The sequence below is a fragment of the Pleurodeles waltl genome, chromosome 10 (assembly GCF_031143425.1).
Source record: "Pleurodeles waltl isolate 20211129_DDA chromosome 10, aPleWal1.hap1.20221129, whole genome shotgun sequence".
Classification (NCBI taxonomy): Eukaryota; Metazoa; Chordata; class Amphibia; order Caudata; family Salamandridae; genus Pleurodeles; species Pleurodeles waltl.
The window spans coordinates 990,210,522-990,230,460 of record NC_090449.1 but is presented as its reverse complement, the minus strand read 5'-3'; positions in this window follow the sequence as shown (position 1 = coordinate 990,230,460).

The window sequence follows — 19,939 nt, the reverse complement described above, 5'->3', positions numbered from 1 at the left end:
GTTTGAACCACTGCCTGGCACACCAGGACTTCCTTTGGAGCACACCTACTCCCCATCAGGTCAGAGTTTACCCCCTGAACCTGATCATCCAACCCAGAGTCACCACCCTGTGGTTGAATCATTGCCTGGCGCACCAGGACTTCCTGGGGGGCACACCTACCCCCCACCAGGAAACACCTTCTTCAAGGGCCACACAAGAGTCTGGCTGGCGCAGGTCTCCTGACCTCTGCCCATCTGACAGAGTCTGGATCCCCCCCAGCCCAGAAATGGTCTCACCAAGGTCATTCCTGGGGGGCTCTGTTCTCAGAGCTGACCCCTGACCCTCCAGGTTCTCCACTGGGGCCCGCAGCCCCCTCTCAACCCTATGCATGGATTTTTGCCTCCTCCGCTGTATAGCGAGACTACCAGACACCAGGACCGGCGGAACGCTATCACCAGCCACCCACCCAAGTCCTAATGACAAAATGGGATCCTTCTGAACAGCTGGCCCTACGGCACAGACTAGGCTCACCTCCTGGTGTTCACTCATGGAACCCTCCAGGACCTGGGACTTGAGCTCGGATACCCTGGGCTTCAGCCCAACCCCATTCCCTCTCCTCTGAGACTGGACATGGGGTGCCTTACCTGCCCCAATACACTGGGACCTACCTGGGACACAAGCCTTTCCCACCAGACCTGGTTGGGAAATACCTAGACCACTCTCATTAGGAACACCCCCTAATGCCACACCAGACCCTCTGGTACGCAACCAGAAGTCTGCCTCCTTTGCAAGCTCCCTGGGGTCAGAGAGCTCACACACTGACAAGTGTTGGCGTAACTCTGAAAAACAACAACGAAGCAGGTGCTCTCTGACAATCAGATTAAACAGCCCTTCAAAATTGTTTACTGTGCTACCCTTCACCCATCCATCTAGTGAAATGCAGCAATCCTCCACAAACTCCTCCCAAGACTGGTGGGACAGTTTCATACCACCCCTAAACCTTTTTTGGTATTCCTCAGGGGAAAAACCATACTTCACAATCAGTGCATTTTTTACAGTGGAGTACCCCTCCCTGTTACTCTCTTCTAGAGTCAGTAGGGCATCCTTCCCCTCCTCAGTAATAAAGCTCCCTAGGCCAGTTCCCCAATCCTTCTCAGGGATCCTGCACTCTACCAAGCCCTCTCATATCCCTTTAACCACTGACTTATGTCACCCCCCCTCTTGGAACCTAGGTACCAGATCTATGGGTATGTGAGGAACATCTTTGCTACAGCACTGTACATTGCTGCCACCACTGGACTCCACCTGCAGCGCTGGTGAGTCCAGAACCTTCAGACTGCGCTCTAGAGTGAGTCTTTCTCTGGCAAAGGCCCTCTCTGCCATCCTCTCCTGTACTAAAGCCTTCTCTACCTCAGCCATTCTCTCCTCAACAGCTAGGCGCGCTAACTGCAACTTCAGGTCCCTCTCTTCCTGCCTATCTCTTAGCTCATCAGGCGTCAAGGAATGAGAGGTAGCCCTGCTTCTTTCACTGGACCCAGCAAGGAACTCCCTATCACTGGGGCCTTCCCTGTCAACTGGCATCCCCAACCGGTCATTCTCACCCTCCTGAGCAGTCTCTCTACCACTCTCTAGGGATGAGGTCTGGGAACACTCCCATTGGGAACCCTCGCTACACTCAGGATCCTCTGGGTACCCCCTAAGCACACTCCCTCCCTGGGTATATGTCACAAACCTTTCAAAGAAATTCAGAGATCTCCTGAGATCCCCTTCTACAGGCAGCCCTCTCTCTCTACAGAACCCCTCTAATTCCTCCTGCGTGTAAAACAGCAGGTCCTCTAAATCAAAGGTAAGCCCCATCTTGAAAAGGTACAAATTACTCAAATGTGACAACCGCAATACCCAAGCGTGAGAACTGAAAACAGGAAAAATGACCAAAGAGAGAAAGTTAAGAGAAGCCAAACATGTGATGGTCTAAACGCAATCCTTGTAGTGAAATAATGAGTCACAATGGTATTGTGCAAGCGCAAGTCCTATCCTCACCGCTGACGACCAATGTTAGAAATGGGGTTTCTGGTTGGGTAGGGTATGCAGAAGCCAGGCAGAACTTACCCACTCTAGTCAGGGTAAGGGAGTTACACGTCCAAGATAACCCCTGCTCACCCCCTTGGTAGCTTGGCATGAGCAGTCAGGCTTAACCCGGAGGCAATGTGTAAAGCGTTTGCACAACACACACACACATGTGAAGCAATATCCCCACCACAAAGGAAACACAACACCAGATTATATGAAAGTATACTGTATTGTACACAAGGCAATTATCAGACCAAACATCACATATCAGTACTATCCTGCTACCTTAGCAGTTGTCAGAACGTTACACATTAGTTACTCTGCAACCTAGCGGTAGTCACACATAACACACAGATTACTCAGTATTCTGCAACATAAGCAGTAGTCAGGAAAACACGTTATTACATCACAGCACTTGTCATAAGAATATCATAAAATGCCCTTAGTAGGAACATTAGAAAACATATGGCTAGTTAGAAAAAACATATTAGCAAGCATGTCCATAAAAGGAACATTTGCATACACGTATGTAAAAACATCAAACGCAGGTAGTTAATATATGAATCAAACAAAAGTCTGTAGAAAGAACTTTGGATTGCAACTATATTGGTCCTTTAAACAGTACCTGGTTGGATGAAGGCACCTCCAGTGCTTAGAAGGCGAACAATGGGGCCCCCGGCGCTCCTATGCGCAAAGCGGGGGCCTCCCTTATACTTTGGGGTCAGAGGAGGGCGACATGCACCTCCTCTCTTTTATAGACAGGCCCCTCCGGAGACCGTGATTACTGGGGGCCCCCCAGGGCCTCAAACAGCCCTCACGAGGGGGGTCAAAGCCAGCAAAAACAACTTAGGGCAAGAAGGGGGCACCACGCACCCCCTTCGGTTTAATGACAGGCCCCTCCCGGGACCCGTGATCTCTGGGGGCTCCTCCGGGCCTCCACTGGCCCTTCCACCAAAGGGGGGGCCAACAATAATGCCCGTTTGACCTAACAGCAGAAAAGGAGCGTCCTGCTCCTAACGCAGAGGCCAGGGGGCACTCCCCACGCCTTCCCCTGGTCCTGCCGTGAAGCCACAAGAAGATCAGACCCCTCCTGGGGCCCGAGCAGACACTCGCCTGCACCCGATGCGGTGCGCGAGTGTTCTTCCAGCTTCCCGTGCCGCTGCAGTGATCTTATTTAAAGGGGCACAATGCAGCAAGGAGCCTACGAGCTCCCAAGGCTCCAGAAGCGCGCTGCAATCAGCGCTATGGCAGCCGCAACCACGGAGAAGCACCCCTCGTGAAGAAATGGATGCAGGGGTCAGGGGCCACAGCACTCTGCTCCTGGGGAGCAGAATCTTAAGACAAGGTCCTCAGGTGGAGGGCCTAGCTACAGGCCAGCACAAGGGAAAGGCAGCAAGTGGCAAGTCCTTCACAGTGACCAGGCAGGTCACAGGTCAGCACAGCAGCAGCAGTCCATGGCGGTTCCTGGTGAGTCTTTTCAGCCTTTGGTGTCCAGTTCCAAGATGATTCCAAGAGTCTCCAAATTCTGGGGAAAATTCCCCTGTATTTATAGTCAGTTCTTACAGTGCTTTACAATGGTAGGGAGAGGAGGTTCCAGCCAGTTACATCTGGTTCTGGGAGTGCCCCCTCTCTCCTTTCAGCACAGGCTCCAAACATCAGTGGGGGGTTAACAACCCTATTGTGTGAGGCCAGGGCACAGTCTTTACAAATGCAGGTGTGCCATGCCTCTCCCTTCTCTCAGCCCAGGAAGACTATTCAGTATGCAGATGCACCTCTGTGACACCTCCACCCTCCCTGTGTACAGGCTGTCTGAAAAGTATGCACAAAGCCCCAACTGTCACTCTGCCCAGACGTGGATTGGAGTCAAGCTGCAAAACACCAGAGTCATAAGCACAGATAAATGGGCACTTTCTAGAAGTGGCATTTCCGTGATAGTAATAAAAAATACACCCACACCAGTAAGCAGCATTTATTATCACCATCACAACCATACCAAACACGCCTACGTTACCCCTCAAAAATCAGACAATACCCCTTATACATAAGGCAGGGCATTTCTAATGCAATCCTATGAGAAGGCAGCACTCACAGCAGTGAGACACCAGTTAGGCTGTTTGTCACTACCAGGACAGGCCACGCAACTTGGCACATGTCCTGCCTTTCTACATACATGGCACCCTGCCCATAGGGCTAGCTAGTGCGTACCTTAGGGGTGACTTACATGCAGTAAAAGGGGAGTTCTGGGCCTGGCAAGTAAGTTTAGATGCCAGGTCCCTGTGGCAGAAAACTGCGCACACAGGCCCTGCGTTAGCAGGCCTGAGACAGGTTTAAAAGTCTACTGCAGTGGGTGGCGCAAGCAGCGCTGCAGGCCCACTAGTAGTATTTAATTTACAGGCCCTGGGTATAGAGATACCACTGTTCAAGGGACTTATAGGTAAATTAAATAGGCCAATTAGGTATAAGCCAATCATACCAACTTTAGATGGGAGAGCACCTGCACTTTAGCACTGGTCAGCAGTGATAAAGTGCTCAGAGTCGTAGAGCCAACAGCGAGAGGTCAGAAAAACCAGGAGGAAGGAGGCAAAAAGACTGGGGATGACCCTGCATAAGGCAAAAAGTCCAACATTTACAGAATAATATCCAGTACTTGTGATGCTGATTCCTTCATAAGCACGGTTTTTCGCGGGGACTGATAAAAATTGGGCTACTTGAATTGGCTGCACTGTGGGGACTAGGTGATTCATGATTAGATTTGGATTAGTACACTATAATGATCAATCGATTTTTCACATTTCCACCTGCTAATACAAGGAGTACTGTTAGTTTCAATTTTAGGTAGGCTAATGGTCGGTTTTGTAAGTCAACCTTATTGCTGTAGTCTGACTTGGTTTTTGGATTTAAAGCTACCATAATTCATTTATTTCCTATACAAACAAACATCCCGTCTCTGCTTAACTGTTTTCAGTTATATTTAAGTTGCAAATTACCCATTTACATTTTAGTACTTAGCATGTTGGTTACACTAGCTAAGTGCTAATTGGTTCTTTGGCATGTTATGCAAAGATGAACTTGATTAATTAAAATAGGAAGCACCGTCCCTTAAGCAGTATAACAAGTTCTCTCGTGTTGATGCCTCCGGTTCAATATATAATGAGACTTCTAGCTGCGGGCAAAGGAAGACTGCATGCTTCCTCGTCTCTGGGATGGAACCGCATTACACATTAACTCTCCAGCAGACCCCTGCTTATCAGCAACCTTGCCATTACTACAAAAACCCTGATGTGCATAAGCAATATTTTCATCCACTTCCCAAGAGGTTTATCTGTCTGTTGAAGTAGAAAATGAATATTTTACAGTTCACTTCTCTGATCAATTACCTACAAGCTGCTGCTGTATTTTATAGCTAGTCGGAGAGCAATGTAGGTGATGATAGGCAAATCTATGGGGGAATCTCTTAACCGACTACAGCAAAGGTAAAAATCTGTGAACGAGCCATCAGCTGCAGCACTTTGTACACAAGGCCCTGGCAGGATGTGCAGGGTAACCAATTAAAATACTTTAATGATAATCAGCGCTTTGTGACTTCCCAGAGGAGAGGAGATATGGCTGCCTGATTGGACGATAATGAAGAATAGAATGGAGCAAGACTGTGACTCTCTGGGTGAAACATTTCCTTTACTACTTTCTTGGCAATTTGTGTCTTTGGATAGTTGGAAAAAAAACTTTTTTGTAAAGAAATTATTGAAACAAACGAATTCCAAGAAGTCAAGACAATTTTTGTGATAGCCAGTGCGCCATGAATTTAATTAGTTGCATCTGAAGATTCCTCATGAACTACATCGTGAATTATGAAATTTAGGCCAAGATTCGCAAAGCTTTTGCGTTGGGTTTGTGTGATTTACAGACCAATGCAAATTGGTATTTGCATTGTTTTGTATGGAAAAGTAACGCAAATCAGCGCAAAGCGCTGCTTTGCATTACTTAGCATCAAGGGGTGTTGCACACGTACAAAGTAGGAAAAGTGAAAAATAAGTCTAAACATAGGCCCGTATTTATACTCCGTTTGCGCCGAATTTGTGTCGTTTTTTTCGACGCAAATTCGGCGCAAAACTAACGCCATATTTATACTTTGGCGTTAGACGCGTCTAGCGCCATAGTATGAAGAAAGAGCGTCATTGTTTTGCGTGAACGCCTTCCTTGCGTTAATGAGATGCAAGGAAGGCGTTCCCGTCTAAAAAAATGACGGCGACGCAAATGCGTCGTATTTATACTCCCGGGCAAAAATCACGCCCGGGAGGTGGCGGGTCAAAAAAAACCGCATTTGCGCCTGAATTTAACGCCTGGGACAGGGTAGGCGTTAAGGGACCTGTGGGTTCAGAATGAGCCCACAGGTGCCCTCCCCTGCCCCCAGGGACCCCCCCTGCCACCCCTGCCCACCCCAGGAGGACACCCAAGGATGGAGGGACCCATCCCAGTGAAGTACAGGTAAGTTCAGGTAAGTATAATTTTTTTTATTTTTTTATTTTTTTTGTGGCATAGGGGGGTCTTATTTGTGCCCCCCTACATGCCACTATGCCCAATGACCATGCCCAGGGGACACAAGTCCCCTGGGCATGGCCATTGGGCAAGGGGGCATGACTCCTGTCTTTACTAAGACAGGAGTCATGAAATGGCGTCTGGGCGTCGAAAAAATGGCGCAAATCGGGTTAAGACGATTTTTTAGCGTCAACCTGACTTGCGCCATTTTAAGACGCCCTAACGTCATTTTTTCCCAACGCCGGCGCTGCCTGGTCTACGTGGTTTTTTTCCACGCACACCAGGCAGCGCCAGTCTGATTGCGCCGTCTAACGCCATTCCATAAATACGGCGCCCGCATGGCGCTTCAGAATGGCGTTAGACGGCGCAAAATTTTTTGACGCTAAACTGCGTTAGCGCAGTTTAGCGTCAAAAAGTATAAATATGGGCCATAGTATTTTGTACTGGAAGGGGAACCTTCCAGTACAAATCCTATGCTAGACACACACACTATGGCGCAAAGGTGTGTGCATGGGGCTCAACAGCTAAAATTAGTGCTTACATTAGGGAGAGGGGAGGAGAAAGCCATAGCTCTGTTTAAGTGTCACTCTCCTTGTCATGCAACTCAGCACAGCATTTTTGGCTTGTGCACTGAATTGCCTGCCTGTTTTGTGAATCGGGCATTTGTCTTTTGGAGAAATTGCAATAGGGACCAACTTTTTTTTTCCTTTGCGTAGTTTATTTGTTATGTATGGCTCTCATAGAGAGCCCCTATGGTTTATTTTTGTTTCTATATCTGATAACTGGCTGCTATGAGTAGCAATAATTGATAACAAAACTCATTACCCACTGTTGCTCTAAAGGCCGTTCAGGCCAGCCTGATAGTGCTCTCTGAAATCATGTCAGTGCAGCACTGCTTGTCTGCTTTAAAGAAAGGAAGGGAAGGAGGGCAGGAAAAGTGGTAGGGCACCAGTCAAGAAAGGCAGGTACGTTTTTTTCCACATTTGTCTCAGAGAGGAGAGGCTATGGTGTGTATGGCTCCTCCATTACTACTATGCTCCTGCATAGAAGTTGAGAGTATGGGGAGACAATTTTGTGGGCCATGAATACGATAACATCATGAATGGGTAAAAAGTGAATTACAGGGATGTTTTTCACATAGGGGTTCAAAACGACATCATAGACAACATGTACTTCACTCTTGTTGACTCTTTGATGTCATTCAGAACCCCTTGGTAAAAAAACATTGCCTGCTAACTGCAGCAACAACATGGATATGGATGGAATCCTTGAATTAATCTCAGCCACTAGCATTCTTTTGGTGCTGCATCCCATTCATCATTTTCCGCCCACAATGCAACTTCAGTTTGGATTCAGCTATATGCAAATAAGTCATGACCTTGCTCCAGTAGGACCAGTTCAGTCTGAACTGCCAGACCAGGTTCTACCCGAACAGGAACACAAGCAACTCCAGAAGGCTTTCACCATGATGAGGGTTCATCAGTCTGATATAGGTTGGTTTGAGTGGCACTGTGAACATTGGATCCGCGTCTGGTCATACCCGTCGCACTTAGGGCATCAGCTGCTGCGACAACAACAAGGTGGTAGATGGAATGCTTGATTTAATTTCAGCCACTGGAAATTGCTCAGACCACATCCTATTTTATCATTTTGCACCAATCGTGCCCCTCAGTTTGGACTGAGCCACATGCCAATCAGTCACAAATCTGATCCAATAAGAACAGTCCAGCCCGAGCTGACAGAAAAAGTATTGCCCGAATCAGAATACAAGCAACCCAAGACAGGTTTCATCTTGATTAGAGCTCATCAGTCAGGTATAGCTGGGTTACAGTGGCACAGTCAGCACGGGACCCAGGTCTCTGTATACCTGTTGTATTTAGGGCATCAACTGCAACAATAATGAGGTAATGGATAGAATGCTTGAATGAATCCCAGCCACTGGCAGTCACTTGGGCTGCATCCTAGCACAACATTTTTCACCCACCATGACTCCTCGTTTGGTCCAAGCTGTATGCAAATCAGTCATGACCCTGCTCCAATAAGAAAAGTCCAACCTGAACTGCCAAGCCAGGTCCTCCATAAGTTAAAGCACAAGGAACCCAAGAGTTGTTTTCAAATTGATCAGGTTTCATTGGTTGGATATATAGCTTGGATCCAGTGGCACAGTGAGCATGAGACCCACATCTGGGCATCCCATTGCACGTAATGCATCAATAGCAACAAGTTGGTGGATGAAATGCTTGAATTAATGTCATCCACTGGCAATCTCTAGGACCACAACCTAGTTTATCATTTTACACCAAACATGTCACCTTGATTTGAACTCAGCCACATGACCAGCCACTCATGATGCATCCCAGACCATCATATTTCACCCACCATTCCACCTCAGTTTGGACTCAGACACATTTCAAGTGCAAATCAGTCATAAAACCACCCTAATTGGAACAGTGCAGCCCAATCTGGCAGGTGATTTCCAGGCTGCCTCTTTTGTGCTCTCTAAAAGGATGTCAGAGCACCAGTGGAAACCAGAGTGCTCAGCTTCAGGAGGAGAGAGCAAAGTGAAAGGTGGGCTTGGGTGGCTGACATGAACCAAGGATGTCTGCATTTGTCTTCGGCAGCCACAAGTGCGGCATCACTATGAGAGGGAAGATCTGCTACATATATTAGTAGATACTGCTCGTTTCTGCGCTCTCCCTATGACACAACACAGTGCAGCAACCTTCCTTACTGCATTTTGTTGCGCAAAATTTTTGTAAATCCGCCACACAGTCTTATGTTCAGGATGCTCAAGTTCAGGAAAAGTAAGAAAAAAGAGCAGACGGACAGTTTCCTCATATAAAATAAGATGTTAGAAAACCATGCCAAATTAGATACAGCACACACCATCTTTTCTTCAACAAGGAACAACTTGTTTGCACATTAGTACATCAAATTACACTCCCCTCGAGGACAGCATAGAAAGAAGACCCCCTCTCCGACCAGTTTATCATTAAGGGTCAGGTGTATTAAATACTGGTCACAATTTGTGACTGTTATTTTTGTGACCAGTGTGGTATTTTGTGTCACAAATTGACCTGCCTCTTTAAAATTAAAGATATTGTTTGCAAATTGTGACCCACTACAACAAATGAAGCCTGTTTTCCTCAAAAGAAAACAGATGTATTTTTTTTGTTTATATCAGAGTAGGCAATGGTTCTTTGGATGACTACCCCTCTTAAAACAACACACCCCTTCCAAATACCAAAACCGTATACATTTAAGGCCTGATCTATAGTTTGGTGGATAGGTTACTCCATCACAAATGTGACAGATATCCTGCCTGCCACATTACAACTTCCATAGAATAAAATGGAATTGCAATACAGCATACAGGATCTTCGTCACATTTGTGACAGAGTGACGCCATCCACCGAACTCTAAATCAGGCTCACAGTGATTCTGAAACACTTTTCTGAATTGCTAAATGGATTAAGTAAATGGGAACAAGTGTTTTATCATTTGCAAACCCTCTGATTTACTGAATCTGGGTGTTGTAACTGCTAAACCCCTTTGTACATTTGACCCCAAATGTATTCTTTTACCTTTTTCCTGTTGTATCTTCCCTCCTTTTCTTGTGCATCATTCTCAGATTTGCAATCAGAGTACAAAATTGAAAGCATACATAAATGTAGGAAAATGCTGTTTTCTTTATAGTCAGCCACAATTTGTTGTACTAATGCTGCTTGATTTCTTTATTCACTGGCTCTATGCTAAAGAGCCCTCAGTGCATATGCTGTGACACATAAAACATGTTGAAATTGACTATACTTCTAACTGACATATTTAGCTTAACTATAAGTCCCTAGTACATGGCACAATGTACCATGAGCCTGTAAGTTAATTCTCACTAGTGGACTACAGAACACATTGTGCCATCACTAGAGTGACAATGCAATGCATGGCTGCAGACCTGTCCAAGTAACCATGCTGTGTAAGTTTAAACTGCAAAATCAACTTGTAAAAATAACAATTTTCAACAGGCCTAAACCCTCCCTTTAAATATTAATAGGTCATGTTACCTCAAAGCTGGTCTTAGGTGCCCATAATGAAGTGTATATGGTATGTAAAAGTAGGACATGTACTAGAGCAGGGTTAGCTGTTGTATGAAAAAACATTGGAAGTGGATTAAATAATCCTGTCTCTACTTAGGAAGATTGTGAAAAGCTGTTTCTTGGACCTTTAAAATAATGGTTAAAAATCCAATTCATTGGTAAAGTTGGACGTGTAATACATATTTTGCTAAATGTACTTATAAAAAGTTGGTTTTTACCTTCCTAAAGCCTCTAGAAGCCATTTGCATGAGCTTCCAACTTTCATCCAGGATCCAAATGGCTCCTTGATGTTCTGTAAATTAACTTCCAGAGCTAACACAAAGGTCTGGGTAGGTGTCCTGTTTGTCTGACAGAAAGGCCACGTGGGCTGTGCCCAGTGACTTATTATCTTCAAGGGGGCCTGCCCTGTTACAAAAGATGTAGCTCACACCTGGGACTGTCCCCTCAATTGACCTTCTAGCCAACTATGTAGACTATCTCTATATAAAATGACTGGATTTCCAGCTCCTAAATTAATCAATGGAAATTCTCATAACGAGTATCACTTTCACAGTGTTACCATTAAAACATAGACACATAAAAACCATGAACCAACACTACCTTTTACCTTGCTTCTGGAAAGTTTTAGAGGATCACCGTGGACAACTTTAGAAGGGCAATAAATGATTATCAACGTTTGGTATAAATGCAGAAGAATTACCAAAGATCCATTCTATTATGGAGCATTTTTTTCAATAAGCACTTCTAACTTTTAAAGACAGTGAAATGAAAATAAATGTTGAAGCACAACATGGCACTAAACTGTGCATTATCAACGCAGTCATATCCACTGGTAAAAGAGGTCAGCTCTACTTACACATTCTTGTCGATGTCTTGATTTAATAATTTCAGTCTACAGGAAAATAGGTGCGCAGGAGTCATGAATCAAAAAGAAAGGTGGGGGAGAAGTTAAGGGACAGAATCTACACCAACTTTCTGAAGAGGAGAAGCACATTTGCTTCTGGTTGATAATCTCAATGGTATTTACATATTTAGAAGCTTCGCTTTTTCTTTTAAGATGAATATAGCGGTAAACCACAAAGAGAATTAATAAAAAATAAAAATGTGTACAAATTTAAAATTTTAAGTTTACGCCATCTTTATATTTTTGACATGGCCCTCAAGACGTGTCTGTGAACAATGAATCGATCTTGTTTGTAAATGACAGCGATATTTTAGCATAAAATGAAATTTTATCTCAGTGCTGCCCTTTGTCTCTAATAAGGAGTTTAGAATTGTCCTGGGTCAGATCAAAGTCGAAATAAATGCCTCACACTTGTGTTCCCTAACCCAACGTAACACTCTTTATTTAGCAAATAGTGTTTCCTGACTTTTTTTCATTTTTTTTTCTCAGTTAGTGTCATACCTCACATAATCCATCTCAGTTAAGGTTAGGTTCCCATTCTTTACAGAACAATAACTTTTTCCATCTAATACAAGATGTAATGAAACTTAATACAAACAAAGACAACTCTGAATAAATGTTTATTGCAAAAGTAAAAAGATACAGCGCAGATAAACTGTAATAAATAACAGTGTCACTCATCAGGACATTATGGCTTAGATTACGAGTGGATCAGTGTTTTCCAAGTCCTTTGCAAACTTCTGTTCGGGCAGGGGTTGTTATTAGGAGTTGGGTGTTATTTAACATATCCTGCAATCACTAGGTCCCTGAATTTGACTTCAGCGGATGGCAGCCTTTCCGGCAAGGTCAATAGGAGTTTACCACTTGGTCAACGGGGGTAAATGCAGTTTCCGCCCACTGACCCGGTGAGAAATGGCCTACAGCATTGTCTACGGCTCATAATAGAGCTGGCGGCAATGCTGTAGTGCGTAGGGTGCGCCAGCAAAGCAGACAGTGAACATTGAAATGGGGCTGGTCAGGGGGAGCACTGCACGGCCCATGCTAAGTGCATGGGCAGTGCAGGGGCCCCTTGGGGCACCCTCCACCCCATCTCAGCCAGCCTTTTCTTGGCGGGGTTACCAAAATCTGGCAGTGCTGGCAATCCAACCATGGCACTACCGCTGTGGTCGTAATATGGCAGTCCAACCACCATCCCAGCCCTGGCAGTCACTAGACTGCCAGGGCCACAAGGAGGCCACAGGTGTGATAAATATGTCATGTAGTAAACACCAAAATCTACATATTATCCATGAAAAAGTCGTGCAAGTTGCTATTTGTTACATCCGATAAAAAATTAACCCTGTGGTATTGTTAGTTATGAGGTATAATAAATAACACCTTGAGTACAAAAAACTTGGAATCCTGGCCTAAGCCAACCCCAAAAGTAAAGACACATATTCTAAAACTGCATTTTACAGCAATCCCATACATAAACAGAAAAATCTCTAAAATAAACTCTATAACAATTAATTGCATTCAGTACAGCAAGAAAAAAGATTTTACCTCATTTAAATACATAAGCCTTTATTAAGAGTTTGGTAGCGTGACACTCCATCAAAACTTAAACATGACAGACATCCCTTGCATCATATTACAAGTACCATAGTCTATATTGCACTTGCAATAAGGTGGATGGAACTAGTGCCACATTTGCGACGGAGTACCCTAAATAGTAAAACTTTTAAAAAGACCCATAATTTTTTAAAAGATACTCTAGCAACAGCATTCTCCAGGACATAAAATACTATTAAATCAGCCATTAACTAAAATAAAGCAAAAAGCTGTGTGAAAATGTTTAAAGACTATTTGCATCAGTACAGATAAAATTAATCTGGCTGTAAGTTCAAAACAATTGATTTAAAAAAAAAAAAAGTGACATTATCTCTTGTGTATGCTGCCAGTTCATTGGATGCAAGCATCCACATTGCAACTGCTGCCTCACATGCCACACCATTGATTTGTTTTGTATGATTAAGCTTAGGGTCAAATGAGCATGTAAAGGTAAATTCACAGTAAATAGGATTTACACATCTTTTTTATGAGTGGGTCATTTGAGCTTCTTTTTACAAATTGGGTCTCTAGTTGGCAGAGATATGTCCCCTGTCCAATTAGGGACATAGGCCCTCATTCTGACCTTGGCGGTCGGCGGAGAGGCGGCGGTCGGACCGCGAACAGACCGGCGGTATTAAAAATGGCATTCTGACCCTGGCGGGAACCGCCAACACAGCCCGCCAACTTAACACTCCGACCGCCACAGCGGTACAAACAAACAGCGCGGCGGTTCCCGCCAACAGCCCGGCGGCAGACAAAGTACCGCCCACCCTATTACGACCCACCAATCTGCCACCTTTTCCGGGGCGGGAGCACCGCCGATAAGAACACGGCGGAAACAGACTACGAACGGGAAAACGCTCACCTCTACGCACTCCACGCGAGATTCCGGCAGTATGGAGCCAGAGTTACAGGTCATCCCCGCACTCCTATTCCTCCTCATATACCAGGAGCACGCCCGGCGGCGCGGAAGACATCGGTGAGTACTGCACCTACGACACAGGGGAGGGAAAAGATTACCGGCACACACCCACCCACCCACACCCACTACAACACACACATCAATGCATTCCCACAGATCACTGTCACAACCCACAAACCACCCCCCTCCGAAATAATGCAAAGACCAAAAGAAGAGATCATAAACGGGCAGATATATTGAAATAAACTATGTACAAAATATATACAGCTACTAAATGTAGTCCAACCACTGTCCGTGGATCACAGGGGTCCTGTGCAAAGGGGCAAGGCCCAGTCCCACGACAAGAACTCCACGGAGAGAACACTGCAGGGGCATCAGAAAGAAAATAGGACAGGCACCTCAGGGGGAAGGGAAGGGGGGGCACCTCAGCCACTTGAGTACACGACGCCAGATCCACGAGGGGACTCCATGACCACTGGCACATCCTGGGGAGAGCAAAGCCACAGTCCATACAGTCCATACAGTGGGTGGCCTGCCCACTGGGCCATCCTGGGGAGAGCAAAGCCACAGTCCAAACAGTCCATACAGTGGGTGGCCTGCCCACTGGGCCATCCTGGGGAGAGCAAAGCCACAGTCCATACAGTCCATACAGTGGGTGGCCTGCCCACTGGGCCATCCTGGGGAGAGCAAAGCCACAGTCCAAACAGTCCATGCAGTGGGTGGCCTGCCCACTGGGCCATCCTGGGGAGAGCAAAGCCACAGTCCATACAGTCCATACAGTGGGTGGCCTGCCCACTGGGCCATCCTGGGGAGAGCAAAGCCACAGTCCATACAGTCCATACAGTGGGTGGCCTGCCCACTGGGCCATCCTGGGGAGAGCAAAGCCACAGTCCAAACAGTCCATACAGTGGGTGGCCTGCCCACTGGGCCATCCTGGGGAGAGCAAAGCCACAGTCCAAACAGTCCATAACAGACCCCACTGCCACTGGAGGAGGCAAGTTGGCCAGAGGACATCCTGCAGCCCTGCCCGAGATAGATCCTGCCCTGCCACGTCTGCCAAAGGGCCAGCGGTTCTTGCCTTGAAGGGCCCAGTTCAGCGGTTCTTGCCTTGAAGGGCCCAGTTCAGCGGTTCTTGCCTTGAAGGGCCCAGTTCAGCGGTTCTTGCCTTGAAGGGCCCAGTTCAGCGGTTCTTGAGACGGCGGGGCCCAGTTCAGCGGTTCTTGCCTTGAAGGGCCCAGTTCAGCGGTTCTTGCCTTGAAGGGCCCAGTTCAGCGGTTCTTGAGACGGCGGGGCCCAGTTCAGCGGTTCTTGCCTTGAAGGGCCCAGTTCAGCGGTTCTTGCCTTGAAGGGCCCAGTTCAGCGGTTCTTGCCTTGAAGGGCCCAGTTCAGCGGTTCTTGCCTTGAAGGGCCCAGTTCAGCGGTTCTTGAGACGGCGGGGCCCAGTTCAGCGGTTCTTGCCTTGAAGGGCCCAGTTCAGCGGTTCTTGAGACGGCGGGGCCCAGTTCAGCGGTTCTTGCCTTGAAGGGCCCAGTTCAGCGGTTCTTGCCTTGAAGGGCCCAGTTCAGCGGTTCTTGAGACGGCGGGGCCCAGTTCAGCGGTTCTTGCCTTGAAGGGCCCAGTTCAGCGGTTCTTGCCTTGAAGGGCCCAGTTCAGCGGTTCTTGCCTTGAAGGGCCCAGTTCAGCGGTTCTTGAGACGGCGGGGCCCAGTTCAGCGGTTCTTGCCTTGAAGGGCCCAGTTCAGCGGTTCTTGCCTTGAAGGGCCCAGTTCAGCGGTTCTTGCCTTGAAGGGCCCAGTTCAGCGGTTCTTGAGACGGCGGGGCCCAGTTCAGCGGTTCTTGCCTTGAAGGGCCCAGTTCAGCGGTTCTTGCCTTGAAGGGCCCAGTTCAGCGGTTCTTGCCTTGAAGGGCCCAGTTCAGCGGTTCTTGAGACGGCGGGGCCCAGTTCAGCGGTTCTTGCCTTGAAGGGCCCAGTTCAGCGGTTCTTGCCTTGAAGGGCCCAGTTCAGCGGTTCTTGCCTTGAAGGGCCCAGTTCAGCGGTTCTTGAGACGGCGGACGGTCTATGGCCAACTGCTAAATGCCTGGTGGTGCCCTCCTGGGCAGCGGGGATGGTGCTCCTTCACTGCCCACCTGGGCTGTGGGTGGTGGGGCCCTCCTGGCCAGCTGGGCTGGGTCCTCCCTGGGCAGCGGCTATGGGGCTGGTGGGCTCTCCCGGGGCAGCTGTGCCGGTTCCTCCCGGGGCAGCGGCTATGGGGGTTGTGGGCTCCTCCTGGGCAGCAGGCCTGCTGCCTGACCTCTCCAACTTGCTGCCCTTGCCCTCCTTAGTCGTCGGCCTGTGGCCCTTTCCTCCCTTTGGAGCTGTGGCAGGTGACTGTCTCTGGGTGGTGTCCGGGGGGGATGTAGAAGGCGGGCTCCTGCGGCGCCCCTTCCGCCTTCTGCTCCTCTTCCCAGGGGGTGGGCTGGCTGTCCCCTTGCTGCTGGGCGAAGATCCAGACATGCGGGCTGGCGGGCTCCAATACCCCTGCACCCTTGTCAAGGGGGCTGCAGGGCTGGTGGTGGCTGAGGTGCTCTTCTTACCCCGACGAGAAGGAGGGGGGGGCTCAGGGTCAGGAAAGAAGTTAGTAGTGGCGAGGAAGAGCTTCTTGGGACAATGGAGAGTGGTAGGTACAGTGGGAATGGGAGTGGAGGGAGAGGATGTGGTTGTAGGTGAGTCACGTTTGCTGTCTTTGGGTGCAGGTGCAGGAGGGATAGGCTGTCGTGAGGTGGATGGCTGTTGGGTGGGTGGGTGGCTGCGTTTGTGTGGTGTGGAAGAGGGGGTGACAGACACAGTGGGAGAGGACACAGGGGACGTGTAAATGGCAGTGGGGATGGTGACTGCACGTGTGCGGACTGGAGTGGAGGGTGTGCTGGTGATGGAAACACTGGCTGATGGTGAGGTGAATGGAGGTGTGAGTGTAGACGTCACAGGGAGGGAGGAGGGAGACGAGGAGGTGGGGGTCACAGAGGTGGTAGTGACTGTTGGCATGTCTGCATCGGAATGTTGCGTGTGTGAATGTCTGCGTGATCTGTGGTGCTTATGTTGGGATGAGCTTCTCTTGGGTGTTGAGGTGTGTGCAGGCTGGTCTGATGGTGTGGGTGGGACAGGCAGAGGAACAGGAGACTGGGAGGAGGGAGTTAGTAGAGGCAGGCAGGAGACAGGGACAATGGCTGCCGTCAGTGCTGAGGCCAGAGCCTGGAACGATCGCTGATGGGCAGCCTGACCCGAATGAATGCCCTCCAGGTACGCATTGCTGCGATGAACCTCCCTCTCCACCCCCTGGATGGCATTCAAAAGGGTAGTCTGCCCAACAATGAGCGTTCGGAGGAGGTCAATGACCTCCTCACTGAGGGCAGCGGGGGTAACAGGGGCAGGGCCTGAGGTGCCTGGGGCGAAGGAGATGCCCGGCTTCCTGGCAGAGCGGGCACGGGGCGAACGCGGAGGGGCTGCTGGGAGGGCGGAGATGGTGCGCTGGGTGGCGGCTGTACCTGTAATGGCGGGGGGCACGGATGGTGCCACCCCCGCAAGGGAGCCCCCTTCCGAGGACGTGTCCGTGTCGCTGCAGGCTCCAGTCGTCCCCGTCGTGGAGCTCCCCTCGCCCTCCGTCTCACTGGTCCAGTCTGACTCTGTGGCATGGCCCTCCTGGGCCATGTGAGATGCAGCTCCCTCCTGCCCCGATGCCACTTCTCCTCCGCCTGATGATGCTGATGCACACAAGCACAGAAAGACAAACAAAAAGGGGGGGGGAGAGAGAAATAAAGGGATATTGAGTACATGGATCTCCGGTACAGTTAGCGGACATGACAGACACAGATGCCCCCTGCACTAAGTTGCGCACTTGGGGTCCGCTACGCATTCCGTGGAACATGCCCTACACGCCTAGAGTTGTCAACTGCACCCATGGATGACACGGCCCAGGGATGGCTGTACTGACACACTACTGAGGGTGGTGGCTGGGGACACAGGGGCTTACGGGGGTGCCCAGCCTACAGATATCGCCCTGGCCTAGGGGGACCCACAGCCCTCCTCCCCCACCCAGACACCTCCACTGCACGACAACAGAGTAGATGATGCTTGTACTCACCCCCTTGTGTCTGCTGTGCTGCCCTCACGCGCCCATCCAAATCAGGGTAGGCCACCGCCAGGATCCGGAACATCAGGGGGCTCAGTTGACGGCAGGCACCCCGCCTACGTTGGGAGGCCATCCCCAGCAGAGACTCGGCGGTCTTCTTGGTCCCGCGGCGGATGTCCTCCCACCTCTTGCGGCAGTGGGTGCCCCGTCGATGGTGGACCCCCAGGGCCCGGACTTCCTTGGCGATGGCACGCCAAATCCCGATCTTCTCATGGGCGCGGACCTATGTGACACGTACAGGGAGGGAGAAATACCACGTTCAAGTTACTCAGCATTTTCCTTTCCAGTGGCCCAACGCCCCCCATCCCCGCCAGGCCCCCCGCCAGGCCCAACATGCCCCCCATCCCCGCCAGGCCCCCCGCCAGGTCCCCCGCCATGCCCAACATGCCCCCCATCCCCGCCAGGCCCCGCGCCAGCCCCAACATGCCCCCCATCCCCGCCAGGCCCCCCGCCAGGCCCAACATGCCCCCCATCCCCGCCAGGCCCCCCGCCAGGCCCCCCGCCATGCCCAACATGCCCCCCATCCCCGCCAGGCCCCCCGCCAGCCCCAACATGCCCCCCATCCCCGCCAGGCCCCCCGCCAGGCCCAACATGCCCCCATCCCCGCCAGGCCCCCCGCCAGGCCCCCCGCCATGCCCAACATGCCCCCCATCCCCGCCAGGCCCCCCGCCAGGCCCAACATGCCCCCCATCCCCGCCAGGCCCCCAAGCCAGCCAGTGGCCCCAAATCCAGATAGAATTAAACTCACTTGTTGGTCTGGAGGACCGTAGAGTAGCGCATACTGGGGGAGGACCCCATCCACAAGTTTCTCCAACTCCTCTCCAGTGAAGGCAGGGGCCCTTTCCCCAGTCGCAGCAGCCATTGTCCCTTCCAGACCGAGGTCACAGCAACACTTGCAGTATAGGTCCTCTCCTGTGAAAGTTCAAGTCGCAAGTGGATAAGTAGATAGAAAATGGCGGTCACGTCCGCGGCGGTGCGTACCGCGGCGGTGCGTCCCGCCACCGCCGGCGCCCTTCGCCATTGGCTCCTGAAACCCATAGGCTTCAATGTTAACCAATGCGGCTTCGCGCCGCGGTCTTGGCCCGCCGCCCGCCGCGGTGTGCCACGCCAGCGCATTGACCTCACATCCCATTGTCACACTTCACAGGTCAGGCAGCCGCCATTTCCAGGGCCCACATGGCTCAATTTCAACTGCGTCACACAGGCCTAGGCCTTGCATAGCCACTCATACACGCCATTCACTGCATAGAGAATCGTATACTGTGCTAGCTGTGAGTACGTACCTGTGGGTTGCCTGACTGTGTGCTCCATGTTGTCCTTCCTAGGCACCGTCCGCTGGGTTGGGCGAGGAGAAGGATGAATCCTCCCGTGTACCGACCGCTGGTGGACCTGTCGACAATGGAAGAACGCCACATTATCCTGACCTACCGTCTTAACCGTGCCACTATCCATGAACTGTGTGCCCGGCTGGAGCCCGACCTGATGTCCCCCATCCGCCAACCCACAGGGATTCCCCCTCTGGTGCAGGTCATGTCAGTACTCCATTTCTTGGCAAGTGGGTCATTTCAGACAACCGTGGGAATTGCTTCTGGGATGTCTCAGCCCATGTTTTCAAAGGTGTTATCCAGAGTGTTGTCTGCCCTGATGAAATCCGTGAGGAACTACATCATTTTCCCTG